At 35.4% G+C, this 23,494-nt stretch overlaps 1 long non-coding RNA gene across 1 annotated transcript in view; it reads left to right on the forward strand.

Moving 5' to 3' along the window:
- Window positions 1-19,494: 19,494 nt before the first annotated feature.
- The window catches only part of LOC141570731 (uncharacterized), a 508,310-nt gene continuing 504,310 nt past the window's right edge, over window positions 19,495-23,494 (forward strand). The window contains exons 1-2 of the long non-coding RNA XR_012495179.2: window positions 19,495-19,688; window positions 19,784-19,886. This is a non-coding gene — a long non-coding RNA (uncharacterized LOC141570731). The remainder of the gene's footprint in view (window positions 19,689-19,783; window positions 19,887-23,494) is intronic.

The following is a 23,494-nucleotide window of genomic DNA, read 5'->3' on the forward strand; positions in this document are numbered from 1 at the left end:
GTTACCAACTTTTAGACAACAATAACATTTTTTAAACTGTTCTAAAAGTTATCCAACAATCCAATACTCTGGAAAGTTTCCTGCTGCTTTTATTTTAGACTTCGATTCCAAGTATGAGAAAGTAAACTGTGCTTAAGGAATATTGGAGAACAATGGTAGTCTCTTGTCTCTTCATCTACGCAAAGATCCCTGACTTCTGTAAATGGTGCAAGTGACTGGGATGCATCAGGTAGGGTCATCATGAAGTGTGAAGTTGGAAGTTGGTGTATAATTCTGTATTACATCATCTATAAATCCCATTGTGTGTTCATCACCCAGAGTCAGTTCTCCTTCCATCACCATATATTTGATCCCCCTTACCTTCATCTCCACTCCCCACCCCCCCATCCCCCCTACCCTCTGGTAACCACTAAACTGCTGTCTGTGTCTATGAGTTTCTGTTTCTCATTTGTTTGTCTTGTTTTTTTGTTGTTTTTGGTTTATATACCACATATCAGTGAAATCACATGGTTCTCTACTTTTTCTGTCTGACTTATTTCGCTCAGCATTACACTCTCAAGATCCATCCATGTTGTCACAAATGTTCCTGTGTCATCTTTTCTTACCCCCGAATAGTATTCCATTGTGTGTATATACCACAGCTTCTTTATCCATTCATCTATCGAAGGACATTTTGGTTGTTTCCATGTCTTGGCCACCGTAAACAAAGCTGTAATGAACATTGGAGCACACGTGTCTTTAGGTATAAATGTTTTCAGATTTTTGGGGTAGATACCCAGGAGAGGGATTGCTGGGTCATATGGTAATTCTATTCATAATTTTTTGAGGAACCTTCGAACTGCCTTTCATAACGGCTGCACCAGTCTGCATTCCCACCAACAGTGTATGAGGGTTCCTTTTTCTCCACAGCCTCTCCAACACTTGTTACTATTTGTCTTGTTGATGATAGCCATTCTGATTGGGGTGAGGTGATATATCATTGTGGTTTTGATTTGCATTTCTCTGATGATTAGTGATGTAGAGCATTTTTTCAGTTGTCTTTTGCCATTTGTATGTGCTCTTTGGAGAAATGTCTCTTCAGGTCCTCTGCCCATTTTTCAATTGGGTTGTTTGTTTTTTTGTTGTTGAGTTGCATGAGTTCCTTGTATATTTTGGATATTAGCCCCTTATCGGAGGCACTGTTTGCAAAAATCTTCTCCCATTCAGTTGGTTGCCTCTTTATTTTGTCGATGGTTTCTTTTGCTGTGCAGAAGCTTTTAAGGTTCATATAGTCCCATTCGTTTATTTCAGCTTTTACTTCCCTTGCCTTTGGAGTCAAATTCATAAAATGCTCTTTGAACCCAAGGTCCATAAGTTTAGTACCTATGTTTTCTTCTGTGCAGTTTATTGTGTCAGGTCTTATGCTTAAGTGTTTTATCCATTTTGAATTATTCATCACGACCAAGTGGGGTTCATCCCTGGGGCACAAGGATGGTTCAACATCCGCAAATCCATCAATGTGATACATCACATAAACAAAATAAAGGACAAAAATCATATGATTATATCAATTGATGCAGAAAAAGCATTTGACAAGATACAACATCCATTTATGATTAAAACACTTAATAAAATAGGTATAGAAGGAAAATACCTTAACATAATAAAGGCCATATATGCAAGCCCTCTGCTAATCTCATAATTAATGGTGAAAAACTGAAGCCCTTTGCTCTACGTTCAGGAACACGACAGGGCTGTCCCCTATCACCTCTGCTTTTCAACATAGTGTTGGAAGTCCTTGCCAGAGCAATCAGGCAAGAGAAAGAAATAAAAGGCATCCAAATTGGGAATGAAGAAGTTAAATTATCACTCTTTGCAGATGACATGATGCTATATATAGAAAACCCTAAAGACTCCACCAGAAAGCTATTAGAAACAATCAATGAATACAGTAAAGTTGCTGGCTACAAAATCAACGTACAAAAGTCCATTGCTTTCCTATATACTAACAATGAAATCTCAGAAAAAGAAATACAAAAAACAATTCCTTTTGCAATTGCTACAAAAAGAATAAAACACCTAGGAATAAACTTAACCAAGGATGTGAAAGACCAATATGCTGAAAACTATAAGACATTTTGAAAGAAATTGAAGAAGACACAAAGAAATGGAAAGACATTCCGTGCTCATGGATTGGAAGAATCAACATAGTTAAAATGGCCATATTACCCAAAGCAATATACAGATTTAATGCAATCCCCATCAAAATCCCAATGGCATTTTTTAAAAGAAATAGAACAAAAAATCATCAGATTTGTTTGGAACCACAAAAGACCCCGAATAGCCAAAGCAATCTTAAGAAAAAAGAATAATGGAGGTATCACACTTCCTGACTTTGGCTTGTACTACAGGGCTACAATAATCAAAACAGCATGGTATTGGCAGAAAAACAGACACATAGACCAATGGAATAGAATTGAGAACCCAGAAATAAAACCACATAAATATGGACAGATAATTTTTGACAAGGAAGCTAAAAACATACAATGGAGGAAAGACAGCCTCTTCAATAAATGGTGCTAGGAGAATTGGATAACCACGTGCAAAAGAATAAAACTGGACTGCTATTTGTCACCATGTACCAAGATTTGCATTTTGACTAGGGTTATATTCATTAACTTTGTCATATTCAGAATTGTGAACTTTTAACTTAATGATAAAAATATATTTCAATTTGACCCACAATAGTATAGTGATTTTTTGTTTGTTTCCTTTTGGTTACCTTGTGTCAGGGATGGTTCTGAGCACTTCACATAGTAATTCCTTTGATCCCACTTAGTCCTGTGGGAGACACACGATGGTGATCACCACATTAGAGATGAAGCTAAGGCAGAGAAAGTCATTTATTTGCTTGCTCGAGGTCATGCAAGTCAGCAGCAAAAATGTGATTTGGATCTAAGCGACCCTAGTCTAAAGTCTCTGGTCTTTCATGCTAGAGAGGGCCATATTTCAGATTTTAGAATAATTATGGCTACACTTTTGTAGTTCCTATTGATGTCAGAAAATGTGATTTCTCTGCAGTATCATTTAATCCTCACAGCAAATCTGCAAGATAAGGACATTCATTTACCCTCCTTAATAATGAGAAAATGTCGACTCAAAGTGCTGACTAACTTTCCCACTTGCCTGCTGGTAACAAGTGTTGATGAGACAGTGGAGAAACTGGACTCCTTGTGCACTATTGCTGGAACTGTGATAGTAACTGCTCGTGGAGGTTCCTCCATATGTTTCTGCAAACCCACCTCTGGGAAGGGTGATACACATTCCAAAGGGAAGGAAATCTCTGTCTTGAAGAGATATCCATGTTCATTGCAGCATTATTCAAACAGCCAAAATATGGAAACAACTCAAATGTCCATTGACAGAAGTATTCAGTGGGATGTAATTTATCTTAAAAAAGAAGGGAATTCTGTCTTTTACGACAATATAAGTGGACCTGGAAGACATTATGCTACATGAAATAAGTAAGTCACAGAGTACAAATACTGTATGATTCTGCTTATACGAGGAATCTAAATTAGTCAAACTTACAGAAGCAGAAAATAGAATGGTGGTTACTAGGGAATGGGGGCAGGGCAAAATGGAGAGTCGTTATTCAATGAGTATAAAGTTTCAAAATGAATCCTTTCGAGATCTGCTGTACAGCATAGTGCCTAGAGATAACAGTGTGACACTATGCATTTAGAATTTTGCTAGGAGCATAGATTTCTTGGTAAATGTTCCTACCCACCCCGCCCTCCAGACATACACGTACACAAAATCAACAAAAAAAAAAACAAAGGGGTGCAACTAAATTATCAGAGGTGATGGATATGTTTAGTATCTTGATTGGTGTGATAGTAACCCAAATATAATATAATATATATATATATATATATATATATATATATATATATATATCTCCAACTCATCAAATTGTACTCATATACATTAATTATGTGCATTAATTAGTTTTTGTATATCAGTTACAGCTCAGTAAAGCTGTAAAAAAAAAAAGGTAAAGCTGTAAACAACTTTTAAAAGCATAATGTTTCAGTTCCCCAAACTTTAAAATGTATACAAATGCTTTAACACTTTCCAAAACTGGGGGGCAGAGGGTAAGGGGAAGAGATATCAGTCTGACTCTTGTTTCCTTTTTTAAAAATCTGCCATCCACGTCTGTGGAGACTGGCAGATGAGAGAGATTTGAAAGTAGGAAGAGGTCAAGATTAACATACTGCAGCACAAAGAATTTACCACATAACGGACACTGCAGTGGGCAACACAGATTGCTTAAAAATTGCAAACTAAGCAGAAGGGAGCTAAGCTAAAGAATAGGATTTCGGTAAGGGTTTTCAGGATAGCAAAACAGAATTTAAATGGGTACAATGCTCTGTTTCACTTCCCATGACTATCCCCATGTGTTCATTGTTCCAATCAAAGTTGAATGTAGATCAGAAAAAGAAATATCATAGTGCTTATTCGTAGATGCTCTGGAAAAAGAAAAAAAAAAAGCCAAAGAAAATGAAAAGTTGGGAAAGCAGTGTAAGCAAAAGGCTGATGAAAACATTCCCAAGATGGGAATTTCACCAAGCCATTTATAAGGTCTTGAGAGAAATGTTGCTCTGTAATCTTAGGGAAATGACAAATTACATATTTATTCTTAAAACAAAAGAAGAGAGATCTGATTCAGATGTTAGTGTTCAGAAATATTATAGGAAAACAGAAGGAGAGAAAAATTGAGCACAGGCTTAAAAGGGAAAGGAGTAGCAAACTCTCACAGAGTGAAATCCCTTTCAAACCAACATAATAGCATAATCATGACAGGTGACAGAGTCAGAGATATGATAACAAAGGAAATCAAATTCCATTTACATGGAAAGAGCAAGGATATGGAGCAGTTGTGGAGAGCTCCATGGCTCTGGGTGAGAACACAAGTGAGTCAGTGGTGATACTGAACTCACAAGCATTAAAAACATGTCATCAAATAAATACTCAAACCTACTCGTATAATGGGAAAAAACTTCCTGAAGGAAAGACAGACATGAATTTGACAGTCAAAAATCTTATCACAGAGTGGTGTCATAGGAATGGCAGCAGCAAGGCGGACTTCTTGAGTTCTCTGGAGCTTACCACAAATTGAACATCTATAACCCATCAAAGGACTCTCTCCTCCCAGAAAAGAATAAGATAAAGGAATTTATTACCACCAAGCCAGCATTGCAGGAAATATTAAAAGGGTTTCTGTAAACAGAAGAAAGATGAAAACAATCTAACTACAAATTTTAAAAAATGGCAATAACTACGTACCTATCAATAATCACTTTAAATGTAATGGATTAAATGCTCTAATGAAAAGACATAGGGTGGTGAGTAGATAAGAAAGCAAGACCCTTGTATATGCTGTATAAAAGAGACTCACCTCAGATCAAAAGACACACATAGGCTGAAAGTGAAAGGTTGGAGTAAGATATTTCATGCAAATGGAAATGAGAAAAAAGCTGGAGTTGCAATACTTATATCTGACAAAATAGACTTTAAAATAAAGAATATATTAAAAGACAAAGATGAACACTATATAATAATAAAGGGATCGATCCGACAAGAGGACATAAACCCTAGTAAACGTTGATGCACCCAACATAGGAGCACCTAAATATGTAAAACAGATATTGACTGACATAAAGACAGAGATCAACAGTAACACTATCATAGTAAGGGACTTCAACACACCTCTGACAACAAGGGACAGGTCTTCCATACAGAAAATAAATATGGAAACAATGGACTTAACACGTTGGACCACTTGGATTTAATTGATATTTTCAGAGCATTTCACTCCAAAGCTGCAGAATACACATTCTTCTCAAGCACACATGGAACATTTTCCAAGCTAGACCACATGTTAGGCCACAAAACAAGTTTTGATAAATTTAAGAAAATTGAAATCATACCAATTGTCTTCTCTGACCACAGTGTTATGAAATTAGAAATGAACTACAAGAAAAAAACTGGAAGACACACCAATTCATGGAGGCTGAATAACATGTTACTAAATAATGAATGGGTCAACTATGAGATCAAGGAAGAAATCAAACGATATATCGAGACAAATGAAAATGAAAACACGATGACCCAAAAATATATGGGATGCAGTGAAAGCAGTCCTAAGAGGGAAATTCATAGCATTGCAGGCCTACCTAAAGAATCAAGAAAAATCGCTAATCTACAGTTTATCTTCACACTTAAGGGATCTGGAAAAAGAACAGCAAAATAAGCCCAAAGGGAATACGAGGAAGGTGATAATAAAGATCAGAGTGGAAACAAATGAAATAGAAACCAGAAAAACAATACAAAAGATCAATGAATCCAAGACTTGGTTTGTAGAGAAGATAAACAAAATTGACCAACCTTTAGCCAGACTCATCAAAAAAAAGAGACAGAAGACCCAAATTAATAAAATCAGAAATGAAAGAGAAGTGACAACAGACACCACAGAAATACCAAAAAAAAAAAAAAAAAAAAAAAAAAAAAAAATTAAGAAATTACTATGAGCAACTATATGCCAAAAATTTGAAAATCTGAAAGAAATGGACAATATTCTAGAAGCATACCTTCCAAGGCTAACTCAAGAAGAAATGGAAAACCTGAATAGCCTGATTACCACCAGGGAAATTGAATCAGTAATCAACAATCTCCCAACAAACAAAAGCCCTGGACCAGATGGCTTTACAGGTGAATTTTACAAAACATTCAAAAAAGAATTATCACCTATTCTCCTCAAGGTCTTCCAAAAAATCCAGAAGGAGGGAAGGCTCCCAAACACTTTTTACGAAGCCACTATCACCCTGATCCCAAAATCAGACAAATACACTACAAAAAAAGAAAAATACAGGCTGATATCTCTAATGAACATAGAAGCAAAATTCCTCAACAAAATATTAGCGAACAGAATTCAGCAATACATTAAAAAGATCATACACCATGATCAAGTGGGATTCATTCCTGGTATGCAAGGGTGGTTCAACATCCACAAATCAATTAATGTGATACACCACATTAACAAAATGAAAAATAAAAATCATATGATCATATAAATAGATGCAGAAAAAGCATTTGACAAAATCCAGAAGCAATTTATGATAAAAACCCTTAAGAAAGTGGAAATAGAGGGATCATATCTCAACATAATAAAGGTCATAAACCCACAGCTAACATCATACTCAGTGGGGAAAAGCTAAAACCATTCCCCCCTTAAGATCAGGAACAAGGCAAGGTTGCCCACTTTCTCTGCTACTATTCAACATAGTGCTGGATGTTCTAGCCATAACAATCAGAAAAGAAAAAGAAACAAAAGTCACCCAAATTGGTAAGGAGGAAGTAAAATTGTCATTATATGCAGATGACATGATACTATATAAAGAGAACCCTAAAGACTCCACCAAGAAAATATTAGAGCTGATAAATGAATTTAGTAAAGTAGCAAGATACAAAATTAATATTCAGAAATCAGTTGCATTTGTATATACCAATCATACAATATCAGAAGGAGATATTAAGAAAACAATCCCATTTACAATTGCTTCAAAGACTACAAAACATCTGGGAATAAATTTAACCAAAGAAGTAAAATAAATTTAACCAAAGAATATTATGAGACACTGAAGAAAGAAATGAAAGAAGATACAAATAGATGGAAACACATGCCGTGTTCATGGATAGGAAGAATTAATATAGTTAAAATGTCCATACTGCCTGAGGCAATATACATATTCAATGCAATTCCCATCAAACTACCAAGGACGTTTTTCACAGAAATAGAACACATAATCCTAAAATTTATATGGAACCATAAAAGACCCCAGATAACCTCGGCAATCTTGAGAAATAAGAACAAAGTGGGAGGTATAACGATACCTGACATCAAATTATACTACAAGGCTACAGTAATCAAAATAGCATGGAACTGGCATAGAAACAGACACATAGATCAATGGAACAGAATAGAGAGCCCAAAAATAAATCCATGCCTATATGGTCATTTAATCTATGACAATGGAAGCAAGAATGTACGGTGGGGTAAATTCTATTCAATAAATGGTGCCGGGAAACCTGGACAGACACATGCAAAAAAAATGAAGCTGGACCACCTCCTTACACTATATACAAGAATAAATTCAAAATGCTTTAAAGACTTAAATGTAAGATCTGAAACCATAAAATTCTTAGAAGAAAATATAGGAAGAAACTTTACAGACATTACCTGAAGTAAGATTTTTACTGATATATCCCTTCAGGCAAAGGAAGTAAGAGAAAAAATAAACATGTGGGATTTCATCAAACTAAAAATTTTTTTCACAGCAAATAAAACCATCAATAAAACAAAAAGGGATCCTACTGAATGGAAAAAGATATTTGCTAATGATATATCTGATAAGAGGTTAATATCCCAAATTTATAAAAAAACTCACTCAACTCAACTCCAAAAAAACAAACAACCCAATTGAAAAATGGGCAGAGGACATGAAGAGACATTTTTCTAGAAAGGACATACAGAAGCAAACAGACATATGAAAAAATGCTCAACCTCACTAACCATTAGAGAAATGCAAATAAAAACCACAGTGAGATACCACCTCACCCCAGTCAAAATGGCTATCATCAATAAATCAACAAACAACAAGTGTGGGTGAGGATGTGGAGAAAAAGGAACCCTTGTGCACTGCTGGTGGGATTGAAGATTGGTGCAGCCACTATGGAAAACAGTATGGAGGTATCTCAAAAATCTGAAAATGGAGCTACTTTATGATCCAGCAATTCCACTTCTAGGTTTCTATCCGGAGAAATCCAAAACTCTAATTCAAAAAAATTTATGCACTTCTATGTTTATTGCAGCACTATGCACAATAGCCAAGACATGGAAACAACTGAAATGCCCATCGGTAGACGACCGGATTAAGAAACTGTGGTACATTTATACAATGGAGTATTATGCAGCCATAAAGAAGAAATAAATCTTACCATTTGCAACAACATGGATGGACCTAGAGAACATTATGTTTAGTGAAATAAGTCAGACAGAGAAAGACAAATACCATATGATCTCACTTATATGTGGAATCTAAAGAAAAGAATAAATGAATGAACTAATCGGAAACAGTCTCAGAGACATAGAGGAAAAACTGAGGGTTGCTAGATGGAGGGGGGGTGGGGATAAGGGGGAAGGTGAGGGGATTAGAAAACAGTCGGTAACCACAAGATGGCCACGGGGTTACAAAAGTCAATTTGGGTAATGTAATCAATAATGTTGTAAAGATTTTGTAGGGTATCTGATGGACAGTTGTCTCCTTAGGGAGACCACCTCAGGGAAGATGCAGATGCCTGATCACTGCACTGTACACCTGAAGCTGAACAATAATGAATGTCAACTACAATTATATATATATATATATATATATATATATATATGTGTGTGTGTGTGTGTGTATAGTTACATATATATACGTATATATGTATATATATATATAACTATACATGTGTAGTTGCAAGAAGCAGAGTAGAACATTCAGAATAGAGACAGTGGAAATGGAATGGCTCTGTGAGATGTCAGAGGGATAGTGGATGGGGGAGGGGGATTGACACTGTGTGAGGGATATAAATGATAAGTGTTTATAACTATTACATCGTTTTGTGCACCTGAAACTAATAAAAAAAACTCTTACCACATGGCAGTAGGTGTGGGTGGGTGGGTGAGGGAAAGGAGAGTGAGAATTCTGAAACAACTGTCAATCAAAAGCCACATCCTGGTTAGACTATATGGAATCCAAATATTGAGGGAAATATTAGTGTGACCTCAGATTTTTCCAAAATGGCTTTTAATACTGAAAAGAGAAGAGCTGCATCTACAAATTTCTGAGGAAAGTATGTTCAAAGAGTTTTATATTCATCCCAATTATTCTTCAAAAATGAAGTCAAAAGATGTTTATATACTCTCAATTTTTCAAGATTTTAGAGGACACTTAGTAATGAATACTGAAGTAGGTGAACAATATAATAAAAAGATGGCTAATGGAAACATTACATCTTTTTATATAGAGAAATACAGTTAAATAATTATAAGAATTCTTATGTAATAAAATGTCAATCCTATAAAGAAAGAGTAAAATAATGATATAAAGTTTTGAAGTAAAGAAGTGTCAAAGGAAGTATAAATGCAAACATTTCTCCACTTATCATAGCAGGGGGCTGGTCACTAATATAGTGACTAAAATTTAAGTCAGAAAAAATAACGACCTCTTGATGATTTTGCCTAATCATTTTTATTCTTCACTCTAAAGAGATCTCCTAGTAAATAATGTTACATTTCATCAAATCTAGGAAACTGTTAATTATGAGATGCACCCTTATTTTATGTAGCACTAATAAAAACAAAGGCTACAAATATGACACATTATTGAGATATCCTTGACTGTAAGAACCTTTCTGATTTCAAAGAACTTAGAATGTGGAAACTCCAATATTTTTAATTACTGTACCACCACATCTTTTAGTGAAGAAGCATTTTTATTTGAGGTTCAAAAATTCATTTAGTTTCACCTTTATATCTCTATATTATATTTCAGTAACCTTAAGTTTATGATCTTGATTTAAAAATAACATTATGTAATGTGATTTACATTTATTCACATCTTCTATATGTTAAATAAATGATTCTATTTCTTCTCTTTCACTTTCTCTCTGTCCTCCCTCGGTCTATTCACTCATCTATCCATTTATACCCATATATGCCTCAGTCCATAGAAAGATGTATGTAATTGTCTCCATGACATAGTAACAAAAGTTTATTCATGTGATAGTATTTAATTCATATGTTTTTGTGTGTGTATTGTTCCCTGTGTTCTTTAGTCTTTTTCTTGAAATTTTTGTAATTGACATCTATCAAATTTGTGAAAGTATCATTATTCTTAGGGAAATTGCTTTCAACCTGTGAATAACAATACCAAAAAATGTCTTGCAATTTTTCTTACAAGGCATTGTTGTATTATCTACCATTTTTACAGGTTTGTTCTGATTTCAATAGGTGTGATCCTGCGAATCAAGTTGGGCTCTGGGCAATTTCTTTACCTCTTTTGCCTCATAACATTTTTGAGAAGTCAAATATATAGATGTGTGTGTGTGTGTGTGTGTGTGTGTGTGTGTGTGTGTGAACATTTTTTTTTTTTCACTGTTCAATATCTGAAAAATCACTGTGGAACAATTTTTAGAGAGTTTGAAAGAAGTACCTGAGTACGGAGTATAGTGTCTTCAGTCTGCTGAGATGTGGGTGGACATTTTTACTGATTTATCTTCTTGCTGATAGATTGAGTTGCTCTGTCATATGGCAGATCATAAGGGTCTCAGATCCAGGCTAATCAACCCATTTACTGCCTCAGAGTAATACTTGTCATGTGATTGTTGTCATTGATAGTTGACTTATATTTAGCTAATGAGTGTTAATCAAATTTTAATCACAAGTAAATAAACTAATGGCCAAGTGATCCTTGGTCTATATAATTAACTTTAAATTTGAGCCAAACCAAGAGGGTCGTGGAGAAAAATAACATTCCAGCAAAGCCACTTATTAAGTGTGTTAGTGAAGAATTAACGTCTCAAAATTTCTATCTTTTATCCATAAAGTGTAGATTTTTGTGAGGAATAAAAGATAAAATTTATGAAAGCAGTAGCAATATTTTATGCCTGATATGTGTTTAATAAACACTGTGTATTATACATAAAAACAAGCTTCTGTCTAAATGAATCAACAGCAAGGCAAGTTCTTCGTTAACCAAAGTGGCTCTATGCACAGAGAAGGTAGGAAGGACAATAAACCTATCCAAGGCATGGACCATGAGAAGGTAGGGACTGCAGTAGAGCCCTTAAAAAAGGTGGGTTTGTATGAGCAGAGACTGCCCCCAGCTGGGAGCTGGAGCCATGGTACCACTCTCTTGGCAATACCAAGCTCCCTGGTGGAATTTGTAACCCCCAAGCAGCCAATTTAGACCCTACTTAGAATTGTGGGACTCAGGTGATCTGGAGGAGAATATAATTACAAAATGACCAAAGGAGAAAGAGCATCCTGAAGGTCATGTTCAAATACAAATGCAGAACTTCCTCCTCAATATTAGCATGTATACAGAAAACTAACAATATGTAGTGTAGACAACAAGCACAACAGTTAACTCAAAAAGGAATGTAAAAGCTGAAAGTATTAGGGAAAACTTGAAATAAGTATATTTGTAATCCACAAATAGAAATTGGAAAGAATAGTACCTAAAATGGAATAGTTTCTATGACACAAAACCAGAATAATTGGGTGGGAAATCTAGGCAACAATAATGACAAGAAAAATGAAACAAAGCAAATAACTGCAACTCTGCAACTCCGTTTTTATTCACTCCTCTTCCGCTGTGTAATAAAAGCAAAGTTTTGTGCACTTGTGGACCTTGGCATTCATTTACTAATATGTGAAGCTCGTGGCAGGTCTGGAAGCAAATTTTGGACCTTCACTTACATGCTGTGTAAATTTGGGGAATTTGCTTAATCCCTACTACTTCAGTTTCTTCATTTGAGTATTGTTAAACAATTGTAACTCAGTGGGGAACATTGTAGATTAATCAGTTAATGCAGTTTGTTTCATAGTAAATCCATAATATTAACTTTAATTACCGATTGACAACCTTTTAGCCTTAAAATGGACCCTGTAATTTAGTCCTTTAATGAGTATTTATGATTTTGATGAACAACGATCTCATGATGTGTGGTTGATTTTTTGTTTGTTTGTTTTTAACCCATCAATAAGACATTTTTTTCCTCAGGAAGGAAAATAAAATTAAGTACTAAACTTAAAATCCCTAAGCTACACCCACTTCCAGTAAGCTAGTATATCTTCCAATGCTTTCATAAAGCATTCTTGACTACACAACAAAATTGTCAAGGTAGAAACTTGCTCAAACAATTGTACAGTCATTATTTGTATTTATTGCTTTATATAACCTTTTATTATACTCCTGACTCCTAGCAGAGAGACTAGTGAATAATGTGCTAAATCATGTTGGCTAAATTCACAAATGAAAGAAAAATCACGAGGAATATTGTATAAAATCCTTCCATACTCTGGAATATGTTGATTTCTTTGTTCTTTCAGTCTGCATTTGGAATTTTATGTATTTCTTTGGCATGAAAATCGATTAGAACATGAATCTTGGAAGCTCTACTTATCAGACCATTGCTGTGAAATTCTAAAATTTGCAGCAGATAATATAGTATTTTTTCATTGTCAGTTGATTCAATCGTTCTTTGTGTATATCTTCACCAAACTGAAACAAATATATATGTGGAATATTGTAGCCATAGCTGTCAGGAGAATGTATCAATGTTTATCTACTTAAAATACTATTGTTTTATTATTTTCATGTAAAATAAGTTGCAGCATCTATACTTTAAAGGGTTTTAGGACGAAACATATTACGATAAATACTGTAGTCTTTATTTTTAACGCCTATTATGAATATTCAAGGCACTTGATCATATTAATGTGAAAGTACTTACAACCAAATGGGAACGTTTTAATTTTAATTTCTCTACAACAGATTTGTATATTTGACTACCAAAGGGCTGGGTTGGATTTCATTTGAATTATGAATTACCATTTACATCTTGGTCTTTAAAATCATGATGAGCAGAGAAAATAATGTTATGAATTACATATGTGTCTGTGGATATTATGTTGTTAGAAAAATTATATATATATATATATATATATATATATATATATATATATTTGTATATATGTATATATAATTCGTAGTTTGATTTGTGCTCTCTGAGGGTTGTAGGCGAAGAGCCTTCCTTGCCTCTTCAGTTTTTGGTGATTGCTTGCATTCTTCAGCATTCCTTATAGATGTATCACTCCAGTCATATGGTTGTTCTCGCCTTGTATACTTTCATATCATTTTTCCCTCTGAGCCTGTCTTTTTGCACAAATTTTCCCTTTTTATAAGGACACCATTCATATTGGATTAAGGTTCACACTCTTTGTAACTTGATTAGCTCTATAAAGACCCTCTTTCCAAATACCTTTGCATTCTGAGGTACTGGGGTGTTAGACCTCAATACATCTTTGTAAGTGGTACAAATCAATCCATAGGAGTGGATCTATTTAAGTAATTTCCCTTTGAGCAGCTATGTAGTTTTCTTCATTGTATAAATTAAATTAGTAATCAAGATAAAGATGTTTCATCTTCTAACCAAAGTTAATGTTCAAAGAAATTGTCAGGTTTGCCCAAATGTTGAAAACATGGCCTCATTTACATGTCTTTTAAAGTAGGTTATAGTTTAATTCTCCTTAGATTCTGCTTTAAAATCTGAACCGAACACAAAATTTGTTTTCAGATTAGATTTTGTTCAGCAGAATAAATTATGCATGCTCTGTAAGGAAGGGACATTTTTATGCTTAAATTTCCAACATAAATGGAAGAGAGCTGATTCCTTAGGGGGACATTGACATTATGTTAATGTACCCTACTACAACTTCTCAGAATAGGATATTCAAAGGACAACATCTGTTGTTTAGAGGTCTCATTCCCCAGGGAGGAATAATGTCAGGGGGGGACTGTTTCCATTAAAATGGAAGGTCTTTCCTCCAAAATGGTCTTCCTCAGAGCTACCTATAACTTCAGTCTAATCATGAGAAAAACAACAGACAAATACATATCAAGGGACATTCTACCAAACACTTGACCAGTACTCCTCAAAACCATTAAATGACTCTTCAAAGTCAATAAAATAAGAGGGGGAGAAAATGTGGCCGCCAAGAGGAGGCTAAAGAGACATGACCACTAAAGGCAATGCAGTATCCTATGAAGTCCTGGAAAGAAAAAGGACATTAGGGAAACCTTGGGATGTTTGTATTAGGTTAATGCAAAAGGAATTGTAGTTTTTGCAGTTAGTTTTAACCTATTAAACCGCAATTACTTTTGCACCAACCTAATGTAAACTTTGTGAAGAATAATAGATTGATATTGGTGTGTTAGTTTTGACAAATACACCATGTTAATGTAAGCTGCTAACAGTTGAGGAAACTGCTTGGTATTCTGTCAGGAACTTTCTATACTATCTATTACAATTAGTCCATAAATGTAAAAGGATCTTAAGGTACAAAGTTTATTTTAATAAAAAATGGAAGCTGACACCTAACATTCGGCAACATTCGCTGCTCGTGTTGATGAAGGGGTCCTGTATTGTCTGCAGAAATGAATCCTATCTTCTCAAAGAAAAAACATGGTTGCTACTACACCATGAGAGTCAGGAGGCATATGTCTGGAATATAAGACATCTCCTGGGACACCTCTTAGGAGTATTGTTTCCTACATGACAATCAATGAAAAACTACCGAAACATAAAAGAATCAGTACTAGACTGCGAATGGCTCAGAACCTTCCGAAATGAAGATGGTATGGCTCACCCATCAGACAGAGAACCACAACCTGCCAAGATGCTTGCAGAGGGCCAAGAAATGAGGCTTGTAAATTAAAGAACAAAGTTGTAGAAGCTATAACCATGTGACTATTGCAGAAATGAGGATTGTAACGTTATGAGTATTTTTTCCTTATTTTGGTATGAATGTATTAGTATATGGTTAACCAGTTTTCCCCGTTTTCTCAGACACCTGTCATCTCATATAGAAATATGAGCAGTAGGTAATCAGATGTCTTAGAATTTAGGCGACAGCATATTAAGGGGGGTGTAACTCAGCTAAAAGAGGAGCGAACCTCACCCAAAGGTGGATAATGTAACTGTGTATCCCCTTTGGGGAGCAGGCAGGATGTTTTCATATATGAGAAAAAAGCAGAACACTGCAGGTGAAAGCAGGTTTTTATTGACTTGAAAATTAAGTGTGCTCAAAAGGGATGTGCACAGATGCCAAGACAAGAGGTTCACTTGAACTGTGTCATCTTAGCTTTGATTCCCATAATTCTCTTTTTTGTATGTACTGGATTAGAGGCAGATTTGCAAGATTTGAAGGCAAAGCTGGAGCCGCAGTCATTATGGTCTGAAGATCCCCGTGGAACGCAGTGGGGCCCTAGTTCATGCACGCCCTCTCTGATCCACTGGCTCATTAGTCTGGCCACGTGTTCTCTTCAGGTCTCCACAGCCTGGGCCAGACACCTGTATGCAGGTTGCCAGCTTCTGTAGATCATTTGCACAGTCAAGATTGGAGGCACTGAGAGAATGACACAGGTTCTGTTTTGTTCTCGAAAGTTTTTGTTTGTCCTCATGTGTTCGAATTTGTCTTTGCTGTTTCAGCTGTTTTTCTGGACTCTCACACTGGCCCCAGGCTCCCCACACAGCTTCTCTGTGAGTTCCCACAGCATGGAAGGACTAATCACTGCAATCAATGCCCTGTTTCATGTCACTGGTAGGAGTTGTACTTCTCTGATCAAACCCCAAGTAATATAAAACACACAGAGTAAAGCTGTGGAGGTGGAAGAAACTACAGCTGGCTGTAAGCTTAGAGTTGATGGAAGAACCAGAATAGGAAGCCAGGAAACAAACATAGGGCCACCAATCAGAAAGGGAATTTAGAGAAGCAGGCTGGTTTCTCATCACTGGCACCCCAACTGCTTGAAGAAGCAGAGATTAGCAGGTGTGTTTGCATAAGAAGTAAAGCAGATACCTGTGGCTGGAGATGCAAGGGGAGTGGGGGGCGGGTCCCAGGATACTGAGGGAGCCCCAAGGAACAGAGCTGAAGATGGTTCACCCTAATAGGCAGCAAACACCTTCCTTCCCCAATGTGCTGAATCACGGGGAAACAAGATCCTGTAATCAATCACATCCATACTCAGAGACAAATGAACACAGATTATCAAATTAAAAGAAAAGCTGAAAAATCAGACCTCACTAATTACTTGACGAAAGAAAAGCTGTGACCTGAAAGAGCCCTCAGCCTTAACCAATAGAATAATTAATTAACATGGGACAGCTCAGGCGCAATCCCAAAGCATTTAGAGATTGAAAATAAATGTGTTGAGAGACATTGGACATGATCCAATTCCCACAAAAAGAGTGTTGTAAAATAGAAAAAAAGATATGTTGAAACTTAAAACATTATTGCCAACAAGTCAAGAATCAAAAATGCCAAAGTCTGTGATGAATGGAGAATGTTCATTCCGTCACTGAATAAAAGTGACATCAAGGTGTGAAGGTTACATAACTGTGTGGAAAGACGTGTCGCAGATACTGCTGTTATTGTAAGAAAGTGACTGAAAAAAGATGGACCCAGTCCTTCCTTGAGCATAGTGCAAACAAGCAGCTTTCATGTTAAATGATTCTGGGGAGCTGTGTCTTCAGGGAAGAGACCCATTTCAGTTAAGCTATGGATGGTACACATCCTTTAAAATGTCCTGATGGTAGAGGCGAGCTTGCAGATTATCAAGGGAGGGATGATTCTGGAGGAAAGCACTCCAGAATATGGGAAGAAACTGGGAGTAAAGAAATAGTAGTACAGGGCATGGGTCCTGGAGGGGGCAGTCCATCTGAGGGTTTGCCCTGGGTGTGGGGCACGTTGGCCTCTGAGAAATCACGGCTGCAGCTGTAGTACAGGTGTGATAAGGTTTCCTTTCCCTCCAAGGATCCAGGCATCATTCCAGAAGTAGAGGTGGGCTGGATGTCCTTGGGGGAGGGGGGGCTGTGAGCACCAGGTAACCCTTTCCTAGGGTATTGAGTTGACACTGCATTATTTGGTGGCTGGCACCTTCAAAACGAGAGCAAGATTAGGTGGCTCACCAGACTGTGAGCCTCTCTCATCAAGAAATTTGCTTCGACAAGTGTTTTTTGAAATTTACAGCATCCTTTCTCTGTGGGAATGCAAGCAAATGTAAGGGAAAAGAATAAAGAGATTCCATCAGTAAACATCAGTCTTTGGTGAAGTGAAATATTCAAAGGGAGAAGTTAAAATCCAAAAAAAAAAAAAAAAGTGGAAGGAGACTTATTTGTAGTGGAAATAGGGGATGAGGTTATCTATATGTCCCCATATATGCTCATATACACATGCTTGTTGATGAACCTTGAAAATATGATTACCACATCTTCTGAGAGTGCAGAGATGCTAGAAACAAACATGGCCACATACATGGAGGTGGAAAGAGGGGGTTGAGAGGTGAGGGATTCCCCCTTAGGGGGCATCCTAATACTATCTCATCTAGGGTCACAGGCTCTGGGTACAGACTGCAGGTTGGGAGTCCTCACTCTGACATTTACTGGTTTGGTGATACTTATTTCCAAAACTCACATGATGTTGCTTTCTAATTCATAGTGTCACTAAGAATTCGTTCAGTCAACCTAAGTAAGGTGCCTAGCTTTACATTCAGCCTAGTGAGTGTCCAGTCACTGTTATTATGATAAGTCTTTTCCCCTATTGATTATTTGCCAGAAGAGGAAAGGACAAATACACCAAACATATATCCAAAATATGAAACCTGGCAAAATAGTGAAATTTTCCTAGGAACTTCTGTTGCACAAACGATAGACATTTATATAAAAGGGCAGGTAGGGAGCCCAGGTATAGATCTCTTGCAGATATACCTGCTAGGTAGAGATGGCATGTGCAGTCTCATGGAAAGTGTTTTCACCAGAAGGTCTCATTTATTTATAATGTCACTGTGTGTCAGGTATTAAAATATATAGATTAGATTTTATATATGCTCTAGTATGCCTGACTACTGCTGCTGCTGCTACTACTGCTAAGCTTTCAAAGCAAATCCAAATCTCAAAAATTTTATATTTACTCTGGAAAAAAAAAATCAACGTTCAAAAAGTCTAGTTTGGAAAGTAATGCCTTAAATATTTTGCTTATAAAGGTGCTACTAAATCAGATTTATTTTTCTTACTAGAAGAAAGTATAATATGGCTATTTTTCTATCAGAGGTAATTTTTCTACCAGAGGCATTAGCTTATTCACTTATTTCTAGGGATGACAAATACCAAATGTTTCTCTCTCTCTCTCTCTCTCTCTTTCTCTTCCCCTCTCCCCCCATCACCCCTTACCCTCTTCCTCTTTCCTTTTTCTTTATATATATACAGAAAACTTTTATAGAATATTGCACTTTTGTTGTTCTACAGAAATGGGTTAGTGAATGTCATCAGATAATCTGTTCTTAAGTCAATAGCAAAGCCTTTTTTCTTCTGTTTTTAAATTTTGTTTGAAGTTGAACAAACACAGAGAAAAGAGGAAAAATTCTAACTGAGCAGCTCAATGAATTACCACAAAGCAAACTCACTTATAACCGACAGCTGGTCATTACTTGGAACATTTCATCACTCAGAGTGGGGCGGCCTCCGTATCTTCCCCGGCATTGGCCCGTCACTCCTTCAAAAGAAAATAACTACTCTTAATTCTTAAAATAGAGTGTGCCTGTTATGACTTGAAATAAACTGAATCATAAAATCGGAATTTTTTGTGTGTGTCTGGCACCTTTCCCCAAGAGTTTGAGATTATTTAAATTGTTTCATGTAGCTGTTGTTTGTTCTTCAAATGCTCACCAGCAGGGAGTCCATTGAATTGCTGATTAGTGTTTGAGTTGTTCCCAATGTTTGGCTGCTAAGAATAATTCAAGTCTGAACTTCTTGTACAGGTGTCTTGATGTACAAGTGCATGTTTTTCTGTTGAAAGTATACTGAAGAGTGGAATTGCTGAGTCATAACGTGTGTTTATTATGTTCATCTTTAGGAGACCCCGAGTGCGACACCGTCTTCCAAAGTGGCGGCACCAACGCCCGCTCACACCAGCTGTGAAGGACAGCGTTCTTGTTCTACAGCCTTGCAAGCTCTAGGTATAGTGAACAGCTTTTTCCTTTTATCATTCCAGAGGGTGTGTGATGATAACTCCTGTAGAGTTTATTGATTACCTTTGTACTCAATCATTATAGGGTGTTGAGTTAATATGTTGGTGTCCTCTCTTTTCAAGCTTCTTGCCTTTATTGCTATTGGGTTGTCTGTCTTTTTAAAAATTATCTGATTATTCTAGATATGAGCTGTTTTGATTATTCTAGATATGAGCTGTTTTGATTATTCTAGATATGAGCTGTTTTTCAGTGTGTGTTCTGTAAATATCTTCTCTCACTCCTTGGCTTGCCTTTCCAATCCGTTAAAGATATTTTTTTGATGAGGAGAAATTCCTATTTGATGTAGTCCAATTCATCAGTATTTTTCTCTGTAGTACTAGTGTTTCTTCTGTCCTAAATCTTTTACTTTACCAAATTCACAAACCTATTCCCCAATAAGACTTAAAAGTGTACTTTCATAGTACTTAAAAGTATGGACCCACACCTGCCTTCTTGTCTTCTAATTGCTTTATCAGGATTTTGTATCAAGCCTATGGTAGCAAAAAACAAAACAAAACAACTGTTTGTAAGGTACTTCCATATTTTCTTATTTTTTGAAGAGATGTCTAAGAGCAACATGATGTATTTCTTAAATGTATGGTTGAATTTACAAAGCCACCCGACCTTGAATATTTTTGTGGGAAGGTAGTTAATTATATACTCTATAAATTATAAGGTTTTCAAATTTTATGATTTTCTTTTATTTGATAGGTTTTCTTTAATTTGTTGACTTCATTTCAGTTTTTCACTTTACTGGTAAGCATTTGTTCATAATATATTGTTATATGAATTTATTGTCCATAGGATCTGTAGTGAAGCCCTCATTCATTCTTTATAGTGTTTGGAGTCCTTTTGTATTTCTCTCAATTGGTCTTGCCAAAAACTTATCAAGTTTATTAGTCATTTCCAAGAATCAGTATTTGTTTTTCTTGATCTCCTTAACCTATTTTCTGCTGTTACTTTTATATCTTTCTATTTCATGTGGATGTAATTTGTTATTTTCTTTCACAGAAGGAGGTTTAGCTCATTTTTTCAACTGTTTTGCTTATTCACGTATACAAAGTTTTAGACAATAAAGTATTGTTAAGTAGCTTTGCTGCATTCTACAGGTTTTCATAATTATATTTCAATGACCAATTATATTTCAGTTCAAATCATGTTCTCACGGTTCACTGTGATTTCGTTTTGAAAGAGTGGATTACTTTGACATTTATTTCTTAATTTTTAAACATAAAATTTCCGTTAATTATTTACTTATTTATCTGTAGCTTAATTCATGATAGTATACATGAGAACATAGTTAATATGATTTTAATCTTTTAGATTTAGTGATATTTAGTTGAAACTATGATCAAATTTTTAGTTATTCCATTTATCTGTTTCTTATTGTACTGACTAGAAATTCTAGTAGATAAATTGACTTTACTTCTTTCACAAAGATCAGTTGACTATACTCACGTGGGTCTCTTTCTGAGCATATTTTGCTTCATTGATCTATTTGTCTAATTTTTTGCCGAGGTCATGATGTCTTATTTAAAACAGATTTGTAGTAAGTTTTGAATTTAGATAGTGTGAGTCCTCTGGATTTTATTGCTTCTTCAGTATTATGTTGATTATTTTGGGCCTTTTCCCTTTTTATATAAAATTTAGGATCAATTCATTGATGTCTACAAAACAACTTGCAAGGGTGTTGATTAGGAGGCATTGACTCTATAGGCCAAGTTGCATGGATTGGCATCTTAACAGTATTGAGTCTTGCTATCTATGAGCACAGAATATCTTTATTTATTTAGATCTCCTTTGATTTCTTTTACCAGAGTTTTCCTCATAGAGAAGTCTATATGTATTTTTATCATATGTATTTGCTTTTTTTTTTTGGTATACTAATGAGAAGGGTACTGTGTTTTTAGTTCCAAATTCCAAAATTCATTGCTGATATTTAAAAAAGCAATTGACTTTTTTTCTATAAACCTTGCCTACTACAACTGGTATACTGGTATACTGCAACTGTGAAATGGGTCTTGCCCACCAGAAATAAATTCCACTGGGTGGTGGTATAAATTCTTTTTATACATTCTTGGATTCAATTTGCTAATGTTTTGTTCATGTTCCATGTTTATGAGATATTGAACTGTATTTTTCTTAATTTTGATGTCTTTCTCTGATACTACGGTGTTGTTGGTCTCATAGAATGAGTTGAGAAGTAGTCTTTCTACTTCTGTTTTCTTGGATAAATGGTAGACAATTGGTGTCATTTATGCCTGAAATGTTTTCATCTCAGCTTGGTGCTTTCTGTTTTGGAAGGTTATTGATTTTTATTTAATTTCTAATAGATATTAATTTATTCAGATTATCTATTTCTATTTTTCCTGAGGTTTGATAGTTTGTATGTTTCATGAAATTTCCCCCTTAATATGTTATCAGATTTGTGAGTGAATGTTTGATTATTGATTTTAGAAAGTTCTTTTCTGAGATATACTTTCAATGCTATAATTTTTTAAGACTACACTTGCTGCATCCCATTAATATTGATGTTATATTATTTTTGTTTACACTTTGTTCAAAAATATATTTAAGTTATCATGAGAGTTTTTCCTATACTCATGGTTCTTTAGATATTTGTTGTGTAATCTCTAAATATTTTAGGACTTTTTTATTTTTTTATTATTGTTTCTACTTTAATTGCATGGCAATCTGAGAGCATAATTTGTATGATTAAAAAAAAAAATTGTGTCAGTGTGGATTTTATGTCCCAGGAGATGGTCTATCTTGGTAAGTATTCAATGTGAGCTTGAGAAGAATATATATTCTACTATTGTTTGATGAAATATTCTATAAATGGCAATCAGATCCTATTGATTTGTGGTGCTGTCCGGTTCAACTATACCCTTAATGATTTTTCATCTGTTGGATCTGTCAGTTAATAGAGGGGTGAGGGAGTCTTCAAGTATAATAGTGAATTTGTTTATTTCTCTGCAATTCCGTCAGTTTTTGTCTCATTTATTATGACATTCTTTTGTTAGGTACATATATGTACATGAGTTATGTCTTCTCAGAGAACTAACCTCTATTGTTATATATTGCCCCTCATTATCCCTGATAATGTTCCTTATTCTGAAGTCAGCTTTGTGATTAACATAGCTACTCTAGTTTTCTTTTGTTAATATTGGCATGGTATATCGTTCGCTACCACTTTTAATCTATCTGTTTCTTTATATTTAAAATGGGTTTCTTGTACACAGATAGAGATGGGGGTCTTGTTTTTATATTCACTCTTGTAATCTCTGTCTTTTGTTAAAGATAAAATTCAAATGAATACATTTGAAGATCTAGTTGGCTTCATTAAGAGATTCATGGATCAGGCAGCATACTATTTGACAACTAAAAAGCACCCTCTGAGAGGTTTAACAAAATGGAAGATTTTTATAGGAAGAAGAGTGGGGAAGGGGAGCCCAAGAAGAGAAAGGGTCATTTTTAGGCCAGGATATCTTTTTGTGGGGGGAAAGGAATGGGGTGGGTTTTATCATGTAGATTGTGTCTTTATCTTATATGGGGGG

Source organism: Rhinolophus sinicus, chromosome 3 (genome assembly GCF_057876585.1).
Source record: "Rhinolophus sinicus isolate RSI-liver-muscle chromosome 3, RSI-T2T, whole genome shotgun sequence".
Taxonomy (NCBI): Eukaryota; Metazoa; Chordata; class Mammalia; order Chiroptera; family Rhinolophidae; genus Rhinolophus; species Rhinolophus sinicus.